Source organism: Catharus ustulatus, chromosome 2 (assembly GCF_009819885.2).
Source record: "Catharus ustulatus isolate bCatUst1 chromosome 2, bCatUst1.pri.v2, whole genome shotgun sequence".
In the NCBI taxonomy this organism is placed as follows: Eukaryota; Metazoa; Chordata; class Aves; order Passeriformes; family Turdidae; genus Catharus; species Catharus ustulatus.
Genome location: NC_046222.1, coordinates 124,719,967 through 124,740,599, shown reverse-complemented (window position 1 = coordinate 124,740,599; position 20,633 = coordinate 124,719,967). Strand labels below are relative to the sequence as shown.

General features: G+C 52.7%; 1 protein-coding gene across 12 annotated transcripts in view; it reads right to left on the bottom strand.

Moving 5' to 3' along the window:
• Nucleotides 1-4,038: 4,038 nt before the first annotated feature.
• The window catches only part of LCMT2 (leucine carboxyl methyltransferase 2), an 89,414-nt gene continuing 72,819 nt past the window's right edge, over nt 4,039-20,633 (bottom strand). For 4 of the 12 annotated variants that reach the window (XR_004420807.2, XR_004420810.2, XR_004420806.2 and 1 more), the window contains 6 exons: nt 20,325-20,577; nt 18,796-18,881; nt 16,410-16,461; nt 15,758-15,876; nt 15,574-15,632; nt 15,162-15,347 (listed from right to left, as the gene is read on the bottom strand). The gene's annotated coding sequence lies outside the window, so the exon portion shown is untranslated. Of the gene's footprint in view, nt 4,802-5,274; nt 5,392-7,779; nt 7,923-8,602; nt 8,722-9,389; nt 9,562-9,670; nt 9,797-9,871; nt 15,348-15,573; nt 15,633-15,757; nt 15,877-16,409; nt 16,462-17,111; nt 17,215-18,795; nt 18,882-20,324; nt 20,578-20,633 lie in introns of those variants that run through there. The other 8 variants (XR_004420799.2, XR_004420800.2, XR_004420819.1 and 5 more) reach the window with 7 other exon arrangements.

Sequence of the window (20,633 nt, the reverse complement as noted above, 5' to 3'; positions counted from 1 at the left end):
TCATTTAAGTATTTTTATATTGATATTTTCCCTGTATTCTACACCCACCCCTCCCTGTGCAGGCTCTGGCCCCCTCGGGTCCCTCTGCGGGAGGGCTCCCAGCGCCACCCACCCCCCATTCCCACTCACCTGCTCCTGCCCCGCTGCGTGGCTCCCTCCTCTCCCAGGGACCTCACGGTGACCAACCACTGACCGCCCAGAGACTGCCCAGTGACCACCCACTGACCACACAGTGACCACATAGTGACCGCCCAGTGACCGACGACCCTTCGCCCACCCGCGCCGCGCACCGGCCCCACAGCCCGGCGGGGAATGGGGCGGGGGGTCCCGGCCGCCCCCTCTGCCCGGTACCGGAGAGCGGCAGCGCCGGGGACCCCGCCCGCCCGCCGGACAACAGCCGAGCTGAGCGCGGGGAGCTCCCCCCACGAGCCGGGACGAGCCGGGCCAAGCGGGGCCGAGTCTCGCCAGCCCGCCGCGACTCCCGGAGTCCCCGGTGTCCCCCCCCGTACCTGCTCGCCCGGGTCCCGCCGCCGGTCCATGGCCACGCCGCGCCGGAACGGAGCGCCCCGCCCACGGCGGTGACATCATCGTCCCGCCCGGCCAATGGCACCGTGCCACGTCACGGGGCGGTCCCACGCCCTCCATTCAAACACGAGTGGGGCGGGGGGGCGGAACCTTTGCCCCGCCCAGGGCGCGCGGCGGGAGCGGGGAACACGAGAGGGGACAGGAGTGGGGACAGGAGTGGGGACAGGAGTGGGGACACGAGAGGGGACACGAGAGGGGACAGGAGTGGGGGCTCGGCCCCTCCCGGAGGGATGCGGGGGTGGCGGCTCACCTGTCTCTTCCCTCCGGGATCCCTGAGTGGGATCCACGCGTGGGATCCCCGCAGGCAGCGGGTTTTTTCTGGGAGGTGAGGAAGAGGAGGAGGCTTTGCCCCAGCCCCCAGCGGCTTCTCGACCCACTCACGTGGAGACAAAGTGTGTGCTGGAAGGCTGGTGGGACAGCGCTGCTCGCCTCACCGGATGCTGTCACGGGAGCGTGGAGATGGCTGAGACAGCGCAGTCGGGAGGGATTGACATCACCCGGCTGGTGGGAGCCGCCGGGAAGGTTGTTCACACCTGGATGGTTCGCGCGTGGGTTGTTCACGCCTGGGTGGTTCAAGCGTGGTTTTTCCACAGGTGGGTGATCCACACGTGGGCTTTCCTCGAGCGGGTTTTCCACGCGAGTTTTCCCACGCGAGTTTTTTTCCACGCGAGTTTTTTTCCACGCGAGTTTTTCAACGCGTGGAAAACCCACGCGAGTTTTTTCCACGCGAGTTTTTCCACGCGAGTTTTTTCCACGCGTGGAAAACCCACGCGAGTTTTTTCCACGCGTGGAAAACCCACGCGAGTTTTTTCCACGCGAGTTTTTCCATGCGTGGAAAACCCACGCGAGTTTTTCCACGCGAGTTTTTTCACATGTGTGGGTGGTTCACACATGGGTGGCTCACCCGTGGGTGGTTCACACAGGGGTGGGTCACCTGTGGGCAGCTCACACCTGTGGGTGGCTCACCCGTGGGCGGTTCACCTGTGGGTGGTTCACGCGTGGGCGGGGCATTGCTGGAAAAGCGCCCGAGTTCCCGGCAGCCCCATCCCCTCCTCCTGCTGCCAGCGCCTGCCAGCTTTGTCTTGCCGACGCTGCCGAGCCAGCGGGGAGCTCTCCCTGAACGCTGGGGATCGCTGTCCAGACACCCCAGGGTGCCAGAACAAAGCACACCCCCAAAATCCCCCATCCCCAGCGCTGGCTGCTGCCAGAAACCTCCCCAGTAACCCCAGAGACCCCCCAGGCACAGCCGAGGGGTTCAGCCCCTTCCCCGAAGTTCACCCAGGGCGGAGCATTGCCCAGAGGATCCCGGCTGGATGCTCTGCCCGCCCCCGCCTTGGCCAGGTGGGCACCGGGACACGCTGGGTGCCGTGGGCAGGATCTCCCTGCAGCTTCCTCACCGCACCGGCAGTGTCACCTCCCAGCACAGCACCAGCCCCAAACCTGCCTCGGGTGTGGCTGCAGCCTCGGGCTCCTCCTGGCAGCCAGGGATGAGCTGGGTCAGGGCAGGTGAGCAGCGCCTGGGCTGTCCCAAAGCGCACACAGATCCCTCACGGATGGGATCCAGGGCTGCATCCCCCCCTTCCCAGGATGGGAGATGTGTCCGAGCTCACAGCCCTCAGCCAGGGATCGGCCCCGACACCAGGAGCCTGCCTGGCACACGGAATGTCCCTTGCACGGGTGCCATCCCTTGCACAAGGAGCATTCCTTGCTCTGGGAACTCCCCTGTGCTGCTCAACTCCCCAGAGCTGCTCTGCCCCGTGTCTCCGGCCGCTCCGTGTCCCATGCCCCGTGGGAGGAAGGTCCCTCTTGCACAAGCAGGGATGGCTGGGGCTGGAGTTGTGCTGCACACGAGGAGCAGGGTTTGTCCAGCCAGGCACAGAATCCCCTCTGTGCCCGTGAGTGGGGTCTGGGGGCTCCCCAGGAGGGGACGGCAGCCCTGGGTGCTGTGCTGCCCAGGTGGGTCAGAGGAGTCACCCACCTGCAGTGCCAGCTGCTCTGGGGACACTGTGAGGGGACAGAGAGTGACTGTGGCTCAGCAGCAAGGCCACCAGTGCAGTCCGACCCTCCCAGTGCAAGGGGGAGCAGCAGGGACCCCAAAACCTGCACAACGCTCCCCTGGCAGCCCCTGGCCTGGGATGTGGCTCCCAGGTGCTGTGACAGGGACTGTGCAGCCCCTGGCACTGACCTGGTGTTGTGCTGAGCCCTCCCCACCCCCAGCCCCAGCCGGTGACAGCTGATGAAACCTGAACGCCTCACCTGGATTTTCCTGCCAGGCCTGAAGGGCAGAGCAGGAGAGGGCGGCTGTGACCCAGCCCAGGAGAATCCCCAGTGCCAGGGCTGCTGCTGGCAGGGCTGTCCTGTCCCACCCCCCATTTCCCAGCAGCTCCAGCCCCCTCTGTGACGGGGACATGCAGGACACGGCCAGCACAGCTCCCTGCACCCTTCTGGGCTCCACCCAGCACCTCTGGCACCCCGGGTCCTTCCCTGGTGCCACAGGGCTGCCACGAGCCCAGTGGGGCAGCAGGACACACGGACACGGGGCACTGGCCCTTTCTGTGGCAGAGCAAGGTGACAGAGAGGGGACACTCTTGTCCTCAGGATGGTTATCGGCATCTCCCTCGGCTCAGGCCGGGTGCCACGGCCCTGCCAGGCTGGTGCTGGCTCACCCATAGGCACTGTGGGGGCTGTGCTGTGCAGAAACCCCAAAATGGCCACGGACCCCCCCGGGCATCCACACCCCCGAATGCCCTCAGGCCTCTGCACAAAACCCCACTGAAAACCCCCAAAACCCCAGAAACGCCAAGGGGAGGCTCCAATTGCTTCATCCGAGTCCTCCCCAGAGCCCCCGAGGTGCAAAGTCAGAGGGGATGAGCACCACGTGCACCCACTGGGGCTCTCCGGGGGTTTCAGTCCTGGGTTCTCCTGGGGGGGCTGTGCTGGGCCAGGCACCAAGGAGGGGGGGAATGAATTGTGCCCTGGGATCCTTCCCCCAAAGGCTGTGGGGGTGCCAAGTGCAGGGTTCAAGTCCAGAGGTTTGAGATCAGCAGAGCTCCTCTCGCCCTCTTTAGTTTGGGGTCTCTGTGTCACCGCTTGTCCCCATGTCCTGGGGGAGCCACGAGTGGAGGGGCCGGGGTTTGGCACGGCAGGAGCCCCTCACCCAGCCCCCAGCACCCACTGGAGTCCAGCAGCAGGTCCGGGGTGGCCCCCATGGGTGCCAAGGGTGATGTCAGCACAGCCCGAGCCCCCCCCGAGGAGTCTGTGACACTTTGGCCAAGGAGGGGACCTGACCTTGGCATCCAGCTCCGGTGCTGCCCAGAAAGCAGAAAACCCCTGGGGCTGCTCCCCTTCCTCCTCCTTGCTGCTTTTCCCTTTTCTCTTACTTTCTTGGGGCTTTTCTTTTCGTTTCTTTTTTTCCCTTAATTTTTCCCCCCTCTCCTGTTGGTTTATTTTCCCCCTTCTGTTTAAATATCAAACGAAAGAGGAAAACCCAGCGAGGGGAGCTCTGGAGCCGGGGGCCAGGCTGCTGGGAGGGCAGTACAGGGTCCCGGGCTGGCTGCTGGGGGCGTTGCCGGGGGTCTGGGGGGTGGGAGTCCTGCTGGCTTTGGGGCGGAACAGGCTGCCCTGCTGCGTGGAGGTGCTGTGGGAGAGCGGGGTGTGCTCGGGCTCGCCCGAATCGCTCTCGGTGTAGCTGTAAGCCTGTGCCCGGGAGATGCCCTTCTGGTGCCCCGGGTCCACCTCGTACTCGCTGTCACTGCCCTGAAAAACGGGATGGAGGATGTGGTGACAACCCCAAAATTCAATAGGGTCAGGCTCTGATCCAGCAATGGGATGGGAGCTGGACCAGGGGAGTTCGGGAGGAATTCCCACATGAAAAGGGAGGCCGGGCACTGGAAGGGGCTGCCCGGGGAGGTTTGGGGTCCCTGGAGCTGTCCTGGACTCAGGGCTCTGGGCTGGGGACAAGGTGGGGATGGGCACAGCTTGGATTCGGTGATGTCAGAGCTCTTTTCCAGCCTAAACGGTTCTGTGATTTCCTGGTGCTTTCCCAGTGCTCTTTCGGGAATGCTGGCAAGCACATCCCCAAAGTATTTAAAGGCTGGGACGGCTGCAGCATCACTGGGGGGTTTCTGCCTCTTGCTAAAACAAAATAAAACCTCATACATAGTAACAGAACATAATCGTCCTTCTGGACCACAACAGTTGATGACAGTTCGATTTCCTGCATAAATAAAATGAGAAGAAAATCAGAACCCATAAAACATAACCCTTATCCACCGCACACAACTTTCGGCTCACCTGCCACCGCTCTTGTCTCGAGCGCCCAATTACACCACGGCTCTCTGTGCTCCCCAGGAACCTCAAATATTGCCCTGCCTGACGAAAACCCCGGTCCCTGGCCGCTCTGCGCCCAAACTTTGGTGATGAACTTCACCGCACAGACTGGCCGGGACCTGGGAAAAAAAAACTCCAGCCAGGGAGGAAATTCAAAAATAAAAAACCCTGGCTGGGGAATTTTTATTCTAAATTTAAAATTGGTTGAAAAGCCTGAAAGGCAAAACTCCTACGCACAAAATTACAACCGGTCACCACGCACACTCCCACAGGCATACGCTAGCGGTGGCAGACGGACACAAACTCTCACACACAGACGGTCACACAATCTTCAGCTGGTAAGCGGACTGCAACCCTTACCTGAAACGGTACGCTGAACAGGATGCTTGACCGCATCCTCTGGCTGCTGGTCCTCAACATCGAGGGACAGGTTCTGTGAAAGGTGGCGGCTGAGAACCGGAAATCTGCCTCGGGGACCTGCGAGACAGAAGCGGGAGGTCAATAAGTGGTTACCTGAGAGCCAAGAGATATCCCCACACATTTTCTACCCAAAACCCCAGAAAACTGCAGGTAAAAAGAACTTAGAACAAAATTTAAAGCCCAGCATAATAGCTGGGCAGCCCCAGACATCTTGAGTGAATCTGCAGATCTGATCTAGAGTCCAACACCACCCCACAGTACAAAACGCAAGTCCCTGCACCTTGTCCTATCTTGACTATGCATCAGGGCAGAGCAGCTCCAGACCAAATGCGTGCAGGCACCCGTGACACAGGACATGACAAACGAGGGGAGGACAGGGGGACGAAAAAACTCAGCAAGAAGGACCACGAGGACTGAGAGAATGCAAAATGAGATCACTGAGGGAAGACTGACAGCAAGCTGACAAGGCTGGAAAAAGATGCCAGCAGAATGATTTGCTCCAAGAACTGCAGAGATGGATGCCTGAGAATCCTCTTCTTATCTTCCCATTCCTCTAATTCCTCATCTCTTTTGATGGATCCTTCAGATGCACAGCTGGCAATACAGGTCAGAGCAAGACCTTAAGAGATGAGACTGGATGCTTTCCAAAGAGAAAAGATTCAGATGCCTGTCCAAGCTCCTGAGACCAAGGTTTGATGGCACCACAGCCAGGTTGATGAATGCAGAAAGCACAAGATGCTACGGATGAGCCCAGGGTTTCTGAGAGGTCCCTCAAAGGGCTAAGGCAAGAGACAGGCAATGCAACACACACAGACACAGGTTGCACAATAGACAAGTGACGTGACACCCAGAGGAACTGCTCTGCCCTGTGCAACTCAGCATTGAGATCAAATTGAGACTCTTCCCCTTATGGGGCCTGAGGGGCTGCTTCTTGGACATCCCCAGCTCCAAAGCTGCCTCAAAAACCCCTCCTGACAATTCCAGACCCAGCACCCCTCTGTCATCCCCTCTGTGAATCACAGCCCTCCGCTTATCTGTCAGACACCCGGAGAGGTGAATCCGGTTTGGGTGCGAAGCGAGGCTCCCTCGATGTCCGGGACATCGCTGCCATCGCCGGGCTCCTCTCTCTGCGTCACCTACACTAAAGAAAACCAAACATCAGTGTATGCTCTGAGGAGCACATTAGCCAAAACCACATAATTCCACAGCTCCCAGGAAGAGCAGTGTTCTGTGGGCCAAATCCCCACCAGTCAGCTCCTCGCCCTCTCCTGAGCGTGCTGGGGTCCTTGAGTCTCCAGCTCCAGCCAGAGCCTGAGGCTGTGGCTGTTATGGTGGGTACCTGGGTTAGGAAGAGACAAAGTTAGGTGGCGTTTCTGTGAGTGAGGTGGGTGAGCTCATGCGCTGTAAGATGTGCAAGTACATCTGCCGCGCTTGTGAAAAGTCTCGAGGGCCCACAAATGGACATTTTACACCGTACTGCCTTCAAACCACCCCCACCCATGCTCTAAGATCACTCCTAACTGGATAGCCTGCTCACCCTCCCTCTCCTGGTCACAGTCCTCCCTTTACTCACCTGAAGCTTCAGCCTCAAACATCTTTAACACAGGTCAGATGCCTTTTGTCATATGACAAAAGAGCTGAAAAAAATCTCAGGTATCATACTTAACCTAAAATTTCAGGAAGCTGTATTCTACCTAAAAAACAAAAAAAAACCAAGAACACAACTACAAATTACAAAAGCACCTCATTACCTCCGAACACACAACCCAAAACTATGAACTTAAATGCTCAGTGTATTTAATGCTATTTTCTTCACTGAATCTTCAAGCCTCTACTTTAGATGCCCAAAAGCATCTGCTAAAAAACAAACTGAGATAAGGTGAAACATCCTCTGCATTAAAATGAGAGGAGAACCCTTATCCTAGCTGATACCCAGAGAGAGGGAATGGAGGCCACTAGCAAAGACTGCCGTTAATATACCCCTGATTGGGACCACCCCTGGTTTGCAGGAAAAGGAGGAGCAAATCCCACAAGGTATAAAAGGCCTCAGAATAACTTTGGCTTTTTGGCTGCTCAGACTTGAATTCGAGATGAGGAAATTCTGCAAGAGAAAGGTGAGCTATTTTTCTATACAAAAAAATTTATAGGAAATGCAAATACTTCCCTTTTTGCAATAGGTGCATTCAGAAAAAGGGGCAAAAATTGCATCAAAAATAAAACTTTGCGTTTCAGCAGCATAGCTAGCTAATATAGAGAATTTATTAGGTGGCATAATTAGTCTTTAGTGAATGCAAAAACTTACTATGTGTGTAACTAACTAGGATGGATGAGAATAGGAATGAGAAGAATGGTGTAAGTGTCACAGACACCTCTATTCAGGGCTATCTGGGTTGTAAAAAAAAACAAGGAAAAGAGTGAATTCTCTGTGAAGTAATTCTCACCCACCCAGTTCTGTGACATCAGTAGGGAAGAGCTGTTTTGCACTGCAAAGGCAGCCGGGGTTCTAAGTGCTAGCAGCTTGTGTCTGGGAGAAATCCTGATCTGTCTGGCGTTGTAGCAGGCGGAAGCCCCGTCTCAGGAACAGGGCCCTGGACAAGAACATTGGCACTTTGCCCTCTGAACCAAAACTCCCCCTCCCAGAAGCATAATAGCAGTTTAGAAGAGGTATTTTGTACTGCAGAGGCAGTCAGGACTCTGTATGGAGCCCGCTTGAAGCCGCGATAAATCCTGATCCGTTTGAAATTACAGCGGGTAGAGCACAGTCACCGTGACAGGGCCCTAGATGCAAAAGGTGGCCTCTTTCCCTGTGAATGAAAATTCACCCTTCCAGTGTCCTGATATCATTTTGAATGAGGTATTTGGCACTCCAAAGGCAGTCAGAATTCTATGTGCTGGCAGGTTGGGTCTGGGAGAAATCCCGACCCGTTTGGACTTGTAGCAGGTGGAAACCCGGTCTAAGGCCCGGGATGCTGGATCCAAAAGGTGGCCAAATTTGCTCTGAAAGAAAAGTTGCCTGCCCAGTTTCCTGACAGTAGTTTAAATGAGGCATTTTGCACTCCAAAAACAGCCAAGGTTCTAAGTGGTGGCACTTTGTGTCTGGGAGAAATCCTGATCCATTTGGAATTTTAGCAGGCAGAACCCCGGATTGTGACAGCTAAAGGAATGGCATGACCCTTGCCCAGTGCCCGTGATTCACCCAAACAACATCCAGAGCAAATGTTACTTGGGCTTTAAGAACTTGAAACAACTTTGACGTAAAAGAAATCACCTTTTTCTGCTGTTTATTTTTCTTCTTTCAAATGCTGGACTTGCCTCTGTGGGTGTGTGCTGAGCTCTCACTGCAGGGGATTGTCAGGCCTGAATGGCTGTGAGTTGGTGTTCTTCTCCCTGGGGAATCAGAAAATATTATTAATTAGACCACCGAAATGCTTTCTGAAACCTCTCCCCTTTCCTGCCCTGTGCTGGTACATCTTCTCTTTCTGCCTTTGAATTTACAGCTGGTCCCTCCTGTCATTTCCCTGCCTCACTTCCGTACAGATCGTAGCCGGAAAAAACCGGGATAATTTAGGGAGAGCACAGGTGACATTTTTAGCTGGATTTTTTCTGAAATTTCTAATTATACTAAAATTATTTCCAATTCCCCAGTGACAAGAGCACAAACTTACAGCTCTCAGCCATTCAGGCCTCACAGTCACTGAGGGAAATCTGACTCAGTATTAATAAGTATCATTAATAAGTATCATCACCCCAGTCCTGCAGCCTTGGCAAGTTTTTGCAGTGAATGGAGCCAAGTTCTAATGCTTAACCTGAATTTCTGTCAGCTTTTGTTAGAAAGATACAGGACAGTACATTTCAAATTGCACAAAGAAGAACAGGCACAGACCAATCCCAACCACCCCAATTTTGTGAGAAGCAGTGACAGAGCTGATAAATCCTCTCCTTCCGTGCCATTCAGTCAATTGATGCACATCCCCAGAGAGGATTTACTCCACCTTTTGTTCCTGACACCACCACTCTCTCCAGCACAAATCCCACTGGGCACAGATGGAACGGACCTAAGGCCATGGTTCTGGCAGCAGCTGCGATTCCGAGCTCCCTGGAATCCCTGGATTGCTCATCCCAGCTCTCGTGCCCATCTCACCTCAGCCCGGACTCTCTGTCCTCAGAGGGAAACACGGCCTGATGGCACACGGCTCTGGCACCCCATTTCCTCTTGTTCCTGCTGACCTGCACCCCTGAACACCAGGAAAGCTGGAGTTTCACCCAGGTCCCAGATTTCCCAGGCAGTTAATCCCAGCAGGGAGGAAAAGAGGGGCCCTGCAGCCTTCTCACTTACCCCACAGCACATGCAGGACCAGGAGCTCTCCAGGGCAGAGCCCTGGTGCTGAAGCCTCCTGGCTTTGGCTGCTCAAACACCACAGCTTTTGGCAAAGATGGGAGGAGTGTAATGCTTTTTCCTGTCCTGAAAGAGAGGAGGAAAAGAAAATTAAGTCCACTGCAGAAGTCAGAGGGTCCCAGCTTTCACGTTTCTGCTCACTGTGGGATTTTATCCAGGTGTCACCAATTCAAACAGAAAACTGCCTTTCCCCATCATTTTTATTCCTCACTATTTCAGACATTAAAAGGATGCTCATTTTTCCTGTTGCATTCTTTGCTTAATTTTAACACAACCATGTTCCTCCCAGACGCCGTTCGTCAGTTATTCAATCCTTTACCCCTGGACTTTGCACAAAGGAACACCTGGGGTGCTGCATCACACGAAATCCCAAAGAGAAACCCCTCCAAAACCTGCCAGAGAGAGGTTCTGAGGCACTGCAGAACACGGAGAGCCGTTCATGCCTTGTCAGGCCACACCAATTCTGTCACATCCACTTGAGCTGTGCAGGTGAGGCAAAGGCTCCGCTTCCTCGCAGGGAATCTCTGTCTGAGACCACACATGTCCATCCTGGTGTCTTGGTTTCAAAGACAGGTATTTGCTGAGAAAGGCAGGAAAATCCCTCCCTGCAATGCAGAATGTAAACCCCCTCCCTCCTCATTATATGAATTTGGAATCAGGGACTCCCAGGCCAAGATATGGGGGGAAGGAAAAACAGCTCTTTGCTAATATATTTAACCAAACAAACAGAAACAGCAGCAGCTATAAAAATTACTGACAAAACAAAAACAGTAACTTAGTTTCAGTCTCTTTTTCAGTCGCAGACACACTCTCTCTCTCTCTCTGCCCAGTACCAGTGGTGGGGGAGGCACGGCGCATCCCGCGCAGCCACCGAGAGCCGGGATGGTGTCGGCAGCGTCCCAGGTAGGAGGAGAGATGGACAAAGGGGGCTCCCCAGTCACCGTAACCATCTGGAACGGAGAGGCGGCAGTGCAGCGTCTCCGGCAGTGAACCCGGCTCCTGGAGTTGGGCTGGTTCGAGATATCTGGAGGATCGCTGCGGCTCTGACATCTGAAGCCAGCAAAAACAATGACCAAATAGAAACAGATCCTTACCTGGTTCGATGCCCCCATCTCTGGCTCCTCCTCACGGGGGTTCCCTGCTCCAGGGAGGAATGTGCACACAGCTCCCGAGACCTGGGCTAAGACGCTGTCCCTACCAAGCAGAAGACAAGGGGTTAACAAAGCTTTGGACACATTCTGGCCTCAGAATAGTTAGACAAAACATCCATCAACGTGGATCTTTAATAAGGACAGCTTGCACCTAGGCTTGCAATAGACTTTTGTGTGCTATTTCCTCAAAGTCTCTGTTTCAATGCGCTTTGATATTAGAAGTGCTTAAACAAGATTTACCGTGAGCTCTGCACCCTGCCACGCTCCAAGCCCTAAGGAAGAGCGAGATATCCTCACACTCATCCAGGCTGAGGCAGCTCTCACATAGGCAGAGTAGTTATAAAAGCATCCCTAGATTCATCAATTGAGAATCAGATTTTCGGACAATTAAAATCAGCTTTAAACAAAAGAATTGAGTTATACCCATAAGTACAAACGAGCAAAGATACAACGTTTTTTCTCTTACAGGCACTTTAGAGATGAGACTTTCTAACACAGTAGCTAAGTATTATGATAAATACTTTGTAGCTTCAAGAGAACTGAAACAAGCCTTTAGTAGCCGATGCGGTACAGTTTCTTAAAGCAGTCTGTAGAACATTAAAATACGGCCGTGGCAGTTATTGCTTTTTGCAGCCTTTTAAAGGACTGAAAGTTTTCAGATTCAGTGAGGCTAACCAGCGGTTGCAGAAATAGTCTGAGCAGCAGTTTCTGTTCAAGGTTTGTTATATAATCAATTTTTCAGGTCACGTAGGAACCCTGCTCTTCACAGCCCAGACACAAAGGTGTATTTCCCATTATGGTAAAAATCAACGTACTATGCTGGCAATGCTGCGTTCTGCAACTGTGTTCTCACACACGCTCGGAAACACCTCGACACACACGGACACAGCCGGACACGTGCACCCTCAGAAACTCTCAGACACACTCATGCACACTCGGACACTCAGAAACAGACACACGTGGACAGAATAAATACAATAAGTGACCTACTACTCATCATATATATATAATAGGTGATATAAAACATGCCTCCCATGTAATAAGTGAAATATCACATGTCCCCCATGGAAAAAGTCATAAATCACATGCCCCTCATATAACAAACGAAATAAGTAAAAACATTAAAAGAATCTAAAGTACTAGAAAATAATAAAAAAAAACACTACCACGAAAATAAACAAAAAAGAAACTGAAAAAACCCCTACTTAAAAAATCCACCCTATAAGTATCCATGTTCCCTAAAATAAAACTAATAAAAGACACAAAAACAGCAAACCAATCAATCAAACTACAAAATTAAAAATAGCACAAATAAACCTAACTTAACAACACAAAACTAAAATTACTCCAAACTCAATGAACTCATTATGCCTCAAACCATCAAAACAAAAATACCACTGATAACCACAAAATCAAAAGATAAATTTAACCATGAAGAGTATCTCCCAAATTATCCATAACTATAAAACATGTACTACAATCAAACAAACCAAATAAATAAAACCCCTATGATATAATAATAAACCAACATAAACAACACACAATAACACCCCATATATAATGTTCAAATTATAATATTTTAAAAAGCCTAATAAATTAGCTATATGACATGACCTCAAACCCACCAAAACAACCGCTACATACTCACAATAATAAAAGTCGTCACAAAATAATTAAAAATCCATCCTCTGCCTTATGCTACAGCCCATAACACCATCGTAAACCTTAGAAACATATCCTTTAAAAACAACACCCCACAAAAAAAACCCCAACAATAAAACACAATTCAAAGAAAACCTTACCAATACCACAGACCTTATCATACACCATGTATGAACAAAATAATACTACACATTATATTATGGAAAACCATCTTAAAAGCACTACATTAAAAAAAAACTTTCAAATATTAAAATATTAAAAACTGCATCTAACAAAAGCCATCTAATAAATTCACAACCAAAACTCCAGCAGCAGAGCCGGTCCTACCCAAAATCCCCATCACACATATAAAAAGTCCATTTTAAAAACCTACTTCAATTAATCCTACCTCAAATACAAAGCCATCCATACAGCGACCTTTATTCAAACCCAAAATTGCACATAGTCAATAACACCAAAAAATAAAACAACACACTATATACCACCAAAAAATAAAATACTGAATTAAAACCAAATATAAATACCACTATTTATTAAAGAGCACAGTCACCATCTATACTTTACTGGAACTAAAACTAAATGTATATATACAATTAAAATACGTTACTTTCGGTCACAGGGGTCCCCGAGCGCCCCGGGCGCTGCTCCACGCTGCGGGGTGTCCGAGGTAGCCACGGCCGCTCGCAGCGCCCCGCGCCCGGTGGCTCCACGCGGTCGGGAGGCGCCATTCGCTCGCGGGGCGGAGCAGCCTCGTGGTGCCGGCGCCGGTCCAGGCTCCAGGCGCCGGGCGGAGCGCGGCTGGGGGGCGGGAAAGCCGCCATATTTGGTGTGGCATTGGTCACTTTCGGATGCCCTCCATACTTGATGTGGCAATTAGCAACTTCCGGTTCGCCCCCATGCTTGGTGTGGCACAAAAAAACTCACTTCCTGGCTGCCGCCATCTTCTGTGTGGAAAAACTCACTTCCGATCAGCCGCCATCTTCGGTGTGTTAAAAGCCACGTGCGGCCTGCCGCCATCTTTAGTGTGGCAGAACACGCTTTTGGTCCTCCGCCGTCTTTGGTGCGGCGAAAGCCACTTATGGTCAGTCGCCTTCTCTGTTGTGCTACCCTGGCAGGCCCCCGCCCCTCACTACGGCGTCTGTAGTGTGCTCCCTGAACCTGGTTCCGAGACAGGCTAACGCCGACTGATCCCGCAAGTCTGGGCGCGCTATTCCACCCTCATTCCTGGCACTAGGACGTGGGATGTGGGGTCACCCGTGCCTGTGTCGGGTGGTGGGCAAGAGAGTAGCGGCAGGCGGCGACAGGCTCTCCTCGCTCCTACCCGGGATCCGGCGGCGGCCGCCATCTTGACTTCCAGCAGGCTGTGGGCACGCCCCCTCCCCGCCCTTAACCACCCAGCGGGGCGGTGCCTGGAGGAACGCCTGCAGTACCGCGCTGTGTCCACACGGCGGCAGCACTGAGAGGGCGCTGCCCGCAGATGGCTGCAGTACCGCTCCATGTCCACACGGCGGCGACACTGCCGCCGAACTCAGCCCGGGCTGGGGGACTTTGGGGAGAGACCGGAGGGGGGGGGGAAAAGCAAGGAATACAATCCTTCAAAAAATCCTCCTAAATGAATGCCCCCAAAAAAACCCCGACCAAAATTAAAACAACAAAGCTAAAAGGGAAAATACCCACCCAAAACCTTTAGATATATATTAAAAAATCTTATCTATTTTTCATATTTCATTTATATTCATATTCATAATCTATACATTTTATATATTCAATATAATTTATAACATACATATAGTATTTTTTTTTATGCGCGTCTTTACATTACTAATAGTTACTTCTATTTTATGTATATTTGTATTGTTGTATGTCATATATTTTTTATATATTCATTAAAAATCCTTGCCTCTAACCAAATAGGAATAAAATCCTCATTGATTTAAACTATATTTAAATATATTTTAATGTTTATATTGTTCATATTTATAGCTGTAATTTATATTTACATATCTACATTGTGTTTATGATATACAATATTATTTCTAGTAAATACTACATATATAACTAATTTATATTTTATATATATTTGCTCTTACATATACTTATAGTTGCATACATATTTATGATTTTATATATCTATATCTATACATTGCATATTTGTTTATTTCTATATTGTTAATATTATTTCTTTAAAAACTGCCTCTAATCAAATAAAACCCAACAAAACACTTACTTTAAGCTCCATTTAAGTATTTTTATATTGATATTTTCCCTGTATTCTACACCCACCCCGCCCTGTGCAGGCTCTGGCACCCTCGGGTCCCTCTGCGGGAGGGCTCCCAGCGCCACCCACCCCCCATTCCCACTCACCTGCCCCTGCCTGGGACTCGAAAGTTAACATCTGTCTCTATAAAGCCCCTGATAAATTTCACCTCTATCTGTTCCCTTCCCCTCCCGGTATTGGGCAGTCTAAACTTTTACAATGTGATTTACTCCACACAATTTCTAAGCAACATCTTCTGCACATTCCTTTCCTCCCTCACAAGTATTTGTTACCTGCATAAGACAAAGTTGGCTGAGGTAAGTCACAGATTCCAGGCAAAAACCACCAACTACTGCAGGAGGACAATGAACTGCGCACAGATTTATTGTATTTACGTGTCTATAATCTAACAGGGAACACAACTCGGCCAGAAAGGACCTGGCACTTGGCCGCTGTGCCCTGGTGGGGCTGGGCTGGACCCAAACTGCATCCCTGGGGAGGCCATGAGCCCGACCCTGCAGCCTCTCACCGAGCACTTCTCCGTTCCCTGTCAAACAGAAAACACGGCAAAACGCACAATCATTTCTTCCAACTACAAAAACACTGCGATGCCTTTAAGACAGGGAAAGGATTGTAAACCCTCCCAATCCCTTCAGCCTTCCATCACGGTGCTCTACCCGCACTCTGCACATCTGTATGTTCTCCTCACGAGCCTGGCTCCAGTTGTGCAGATTGCCCTGGACTCTGGGACACCTCATTTTGTGTCTGTTTACCTTGACTTTGCCTGTTGAATCTCCTGCTGCTCCTCTTCATTTCTTCTGTGCACAATCGACTGCAAAAAGGGAAGATGAAATGAAATGTACTGAGCAACCTAACAAGGAGGAGACAAGAAAGGCACTACCACCTCTGGGCATTGAGAAAAGTTCCATGAACTCTAAGAAGTGAGGATATACATACATCACTGCTGATCTCCTCCAGGTCCCCATCCATGAGAAAGAACTCGGCAATCCTCTCAGAGGGCTCCTGCAGCAGCCTGTGCAGCAAGGGAACATCTCCACTGCTCAGCTGCTTCTTTTCTGCAATTTGTAAGCAGTGTCACAGGACATGGAACACCCCACAGGGGCTCTGTCTACCTCCTGCAGTCCTGAGCCTTTTCTCCTGACACACATCCCACGCTGACTCAAGTGTGATCACCAGATACCTTACAGGTCCCTAATATTGTGCCACTTCAAGCACCTTCTCCTCAGTTCCCTCCTATTCTCTCAGATGTCCCCATTAAGGGAGACCAAATCTCCCTTTTCCTGAAAAAGGAAGAGTAAACTGCTATGGAAGTAAACTTCTTCCACTGAACAATGGGTACTTGGAACTCAGCATATGCAATCCAAAGCTGTCAGCTGAAAGGGCCCACAAAACAATTGTTCAGCTTTTCCTCTCCAGAGGAGACATCTCTGAAGGGTCCCTTACAGGGCCAAATGCCACACCCCACACCCAGTGCACAAACGAGAGAGAGGTCTGGGACGAGTCCTGTTACTCCAAGGGACACATTCCACACACCCCCACACACAGAATGATCAGAGATTAAGTGATCAGGCAGCAGTGACTGCCTTACCTCCAGATGCATGGGTAACTTAACGTGCAAATTCATGGGAGCTGTTTTCTATCTGTGGATAAAAAAAGAAAATCCATTCAGACGCCATTTCCCTCTCAGCACATTTTCCCCACGTGTCTCAGCTCAGAGAATTGGATCCAAGCTGGAGATGGATCCTGTCTGTAAAAGACTTAAAACATACTGGATCTGGATAAGACAGAAAGCTGTGCTGCCGTGTTCACTGTCGCTGTGCCAAGCCAAGCCCTTGCATTCCTATTCTGCCCAAACTCAGTAACACACTGTAACCCCAGATCTTTCCTGCCTGGTTTCCTTGCAGCATTCTTAACTACTTCACAGAGCTCACTTCTCCCATCACACGTAGGTCTGCTATTTGTGTTGCCATCAGGGTAGACCCCTGTGACCCAGCCTTGTGCCTGACAGGCACATTCAGAAAACAGCAGAGCTTTTGAACACTTCCTCTGCAATTTATTCACTTCAACTTCACACTCTGCTCTGAAATGCCCTTCTGTATTACTCCTAGAAGCAAAGTTACCCTTCTAACACACTCCCAAGTTTTACCAATCACATGAAGTAATTCTGCAATAGTGAAGTCTTTAGACAAGTGAAATAGGAAGTTAAAACCACTGAAATAGAAATTAAACACTAAGCAGCCATACAACATCAAGATATTTGAGAAAAATGCAGCAGTAAGGGCAAAGCTACTTTTGACCACGTACGACATTGGTGGTGGAAGATGTTCCAAGGAAATTCCTAGGAAAAAAGAAAACTAGTCTCAGTCAGCATGGCACTGACCATGAGCAGTACTTTGAAGCCTGCCCTTCCGCACCTTTCCCCAGGCTGCCCCTGCCCCGAGTGCCGAGAGGGCGCTCCGGTGGCCTTTTAGCCGGGACCTGGGCACGAGAAAGAGTGGGAGAAAGGGGAGGGGGGTCTCGGGAGCGGGACCCAGCGGGACCCAGCGCAGCCGCGGACCCTGCGAGCAGCCCCGGCTCCGCCCGGCTGAGCGCCCCGCGCCGCCGCGGGCCCGCAGCATCCAAACCCCGCCAATCCCGGCCCGCCTTTCTCCGCCCTGTCCAATCACAGCCGCCCTGTCAATCCGGGCGCGGCCCCGCCCAGCTCAGCCCACTCAGTCCCGGCCCCAGGCCCGCGTTCGCCGCAGGCGCTGCTCCAGCCGGCGCCGCCGCCGCTTTGGGAGACGGCGGAGCCTTGTCCCCGCTACCGCAGCCTCGGCAGGTCCTGTTGGGGCTTGGGAAGGGCGGGCGGGAGTTGTGCCAGGGAAACGGGAGGACGGCAGGCAGCGAGCGCAACCACGGCAGCGGGGCTTGAGGGGACTGCGGGGGTCGCGGAGCCGAGCGCGGCGGGAAAAGGGCGGGCTGCGATTGGCCGGGCCGGCGCTGCCTCGAGCTGTGATTGGCTGGGCTGGCCGGCGCTGGGGCATAAATTGCGGGCGTCCAGCGGGCGTCCAGCAGTTCGACGGCGGCGAAGAGCGACGGCGGAAGGCAGTGAGGAGCGTCGGAAGGCGGCGAGAGGCGGCGGCGGCGGCGGCGAGCGCGCCATCCCAGGAGCGCCGCAGGGCCAGGACGGGACTTGCGCGGATGCTCGTCTGGCGACCGCTGGTGAGCACGGAAGCGGCTCCCGCGTCTGCCGGGGCCGGCGGTGCCCAGTTCTTTACGCAGTGCCCTGCACGGCTTGGGTGACCCGTGGGAGTCGTGGAGTGGCCCAGGGCGACCAGCTGCTGTTACTGGGGGCAGGTGCTGTTGGGGCATGGGAAGGGCAGGCGGGAGTTGTGCCAGGGAAACGGGAGGACGGCAGGCAGCAGGCGCCATCACGGCAGCGGGGCTTGAGGGGACTGTGGGGGTCGCGGAGCCGAGCGCGGCGGGAAGGGGCGGGCTGGGATTGGCCGGGCCGGCGCTGCCTCGAGCGGGACTCCTGGAGCGGCGCAGGGCGACCAGCTGCTGTTACTGAGGGCCGGGAAGCGTGTGTTGTGGGGCTTCTGGGTATAAAGGAATGTTTCAAACACTGAGGATAAACCTGCCTTTTTGAATTTCTGTTACTTTATGTTATTTGCCATGATCACAGCTTTCTTCTTTATTAAACTACTTCATTATTTTGGTCTTATTTTTTTTACTAGGCTATTTTTTACTGGTTATCTGGTTTTAATTTAGTAAAGATTCTAAACCTGGCACTCAAACACGGCCTACCAGGGGGAGGTAAAGGGGGGCCTTTGGGCCATTGCTGGGCTGACACCTGGCAGGGGGCTGGGGGGAGGGTGGGGAGCGAACTGCAGGGCATCAGGCCTCAAGTGTCCTCAGAATTGGGATCCCCTTAGGGCACGTGACCCCACTCTAGAGATGGTGAAGTGATGACAATCACTCATGTCTGACCTTACCAACAGCGCCGGGCGGCAGGAGAAGCAGGAACAGATTTTAGCTGCTGGCAGTGAGAAGCTGAGGAGTTGGAGCTGAGCAAGCAGAGCTGGAGAAGACAAGAGATAGGTAGGGATTGAGAACCAACTGCTTTGGGGATGGGATAGCGAACATGGAGCTGAGAGGTGAAATGTGTGGCTGGAGATGAAAACATGAAGGGATGGTATAGGGAATCTAGGGTGTGTAGTAAAGTAAGGATTATCAAGTGGGAACTAAAAACATGGGTTCACACGGCAAGCTCAAACCACAGACAGAAGTCAAACAAAGATCCTGCACAGAGAAGGAGAATTATTTGGCACGGCTAACAAGACATCGATCCAGAAGGCACAATGAAGAGCAGGCAGTTGAATAAAGCTTGTGGGATAAACAAGAGCTGAAATCACGGGCTGGGGAAAAGGGGGACCTGGAAATCACTGGGGCTGGGATAAAGAGCTCAAGCAGGGTAGACGCTGCAAGGGCTGACGCTGGGCCTGTGGGGATCCCTGTGCGCTGGCGTCGCTTAGGGCCTGCGCTGTTCATGCTGGGGGCTGCGTCTTGTGCCTACCATGGGATGGGACGGGCAGTGCTGAGAAGGGCAAGTGAGAACTGCTAGGGCCTGAAAGGCCACCCACACTTGCATGTGGTATGGGTGGGCAAGTGGGCCGCAGTAGGGGCTGGAGTTAGAAGTCAGTGTGCGTGTGGCTGGAAAATGCCAAGTGGTGCTGGCATTGTGAGTGGCTCCGCCAAGCAAACTGTCATGCTAAGAAAGGGACTGTGTCACCCAAGGTGAAACATCTGTGGAGTGGCCTAGTGCCTCGGGAGCTGGCATGGGGGCGGGAGGGGGAATCGCTCTGGGGCTGGTATACTCACCGTGGGGTGGGCTTGGAGGCTCTAGGATGAGAGCTGAACGGCTGCAGAGCTGGAGCCACGACGCACACGCTGCCCTTCCAAGCTGCACAAGAGTCCGATGGCAGAGATGGAGAAAGGCCCAGCTGCAGGAGCAGAGCAGGCAGTTGAATAAAGCTTGTGGGCTGAGCAAGACCTGTAATCACGGGCTGGGGAAAAGGGGGACCCGGAAATCACTGGGGCTGGGATAAAGAGCTGCAAGCAGGGTAGACGCTGCAAGGGCTGACGCTGGGCCTGTGGGGATCCCTGTGCGCTGGTTAGGGCCTGCGCTGTTCATGCTGGGGGCTGCGTCTTGTGCCTACCATGGGATGGGACGGGCAGTGCTGAGAAGGGCAAGTGAGGACTGCTAGGGCCTGAAAGGCCACCCACACTTGATTGTGGTATGGGTGGGCAAGTGGGCCGCAGTAGGGGCTGGAGTTAGAAGTCAGTGTGCGTGTGGCTGGAAAATGCCAAGTGGTGCTGGCATTGTGAGTGGCTCCGCCAAGGAAACTGTCATGCTAAGAAAGGGACTGTGTCACCCAAGGTGAAACATCTGTGGGGTGGCCTAGTGCCTCGGGAGCTGGCATGGGGGCGGGAGGGGGAATCACTGTGGGGCTGGTATACTCACCGTGGGGTGGGCTTGGAGGCTCTAGGATGAGAGCTGAACGGCTGCAGAGCTGGAGCCACGACGCACACGCTGCCCTTCCAAGCTGCACAAGAGTCCGATGGCAGAGATGGAGAAAGGCCCAGCTGCAGGAGCAGAGCAGGCAGTTGAATAAAGCTTGTGGGATAACCAAGAGCTGAAATCACGGGCTGGGGAAAAGGGGGACCCGGAAATCACTGGGGCTGGGATATGAAGCTGCAAGCAGATGTTGCATACCCTAAAACAAGAAACAAAACACTCAGTGAGCTGCGGGTAAACCCTTTTCCATAACCA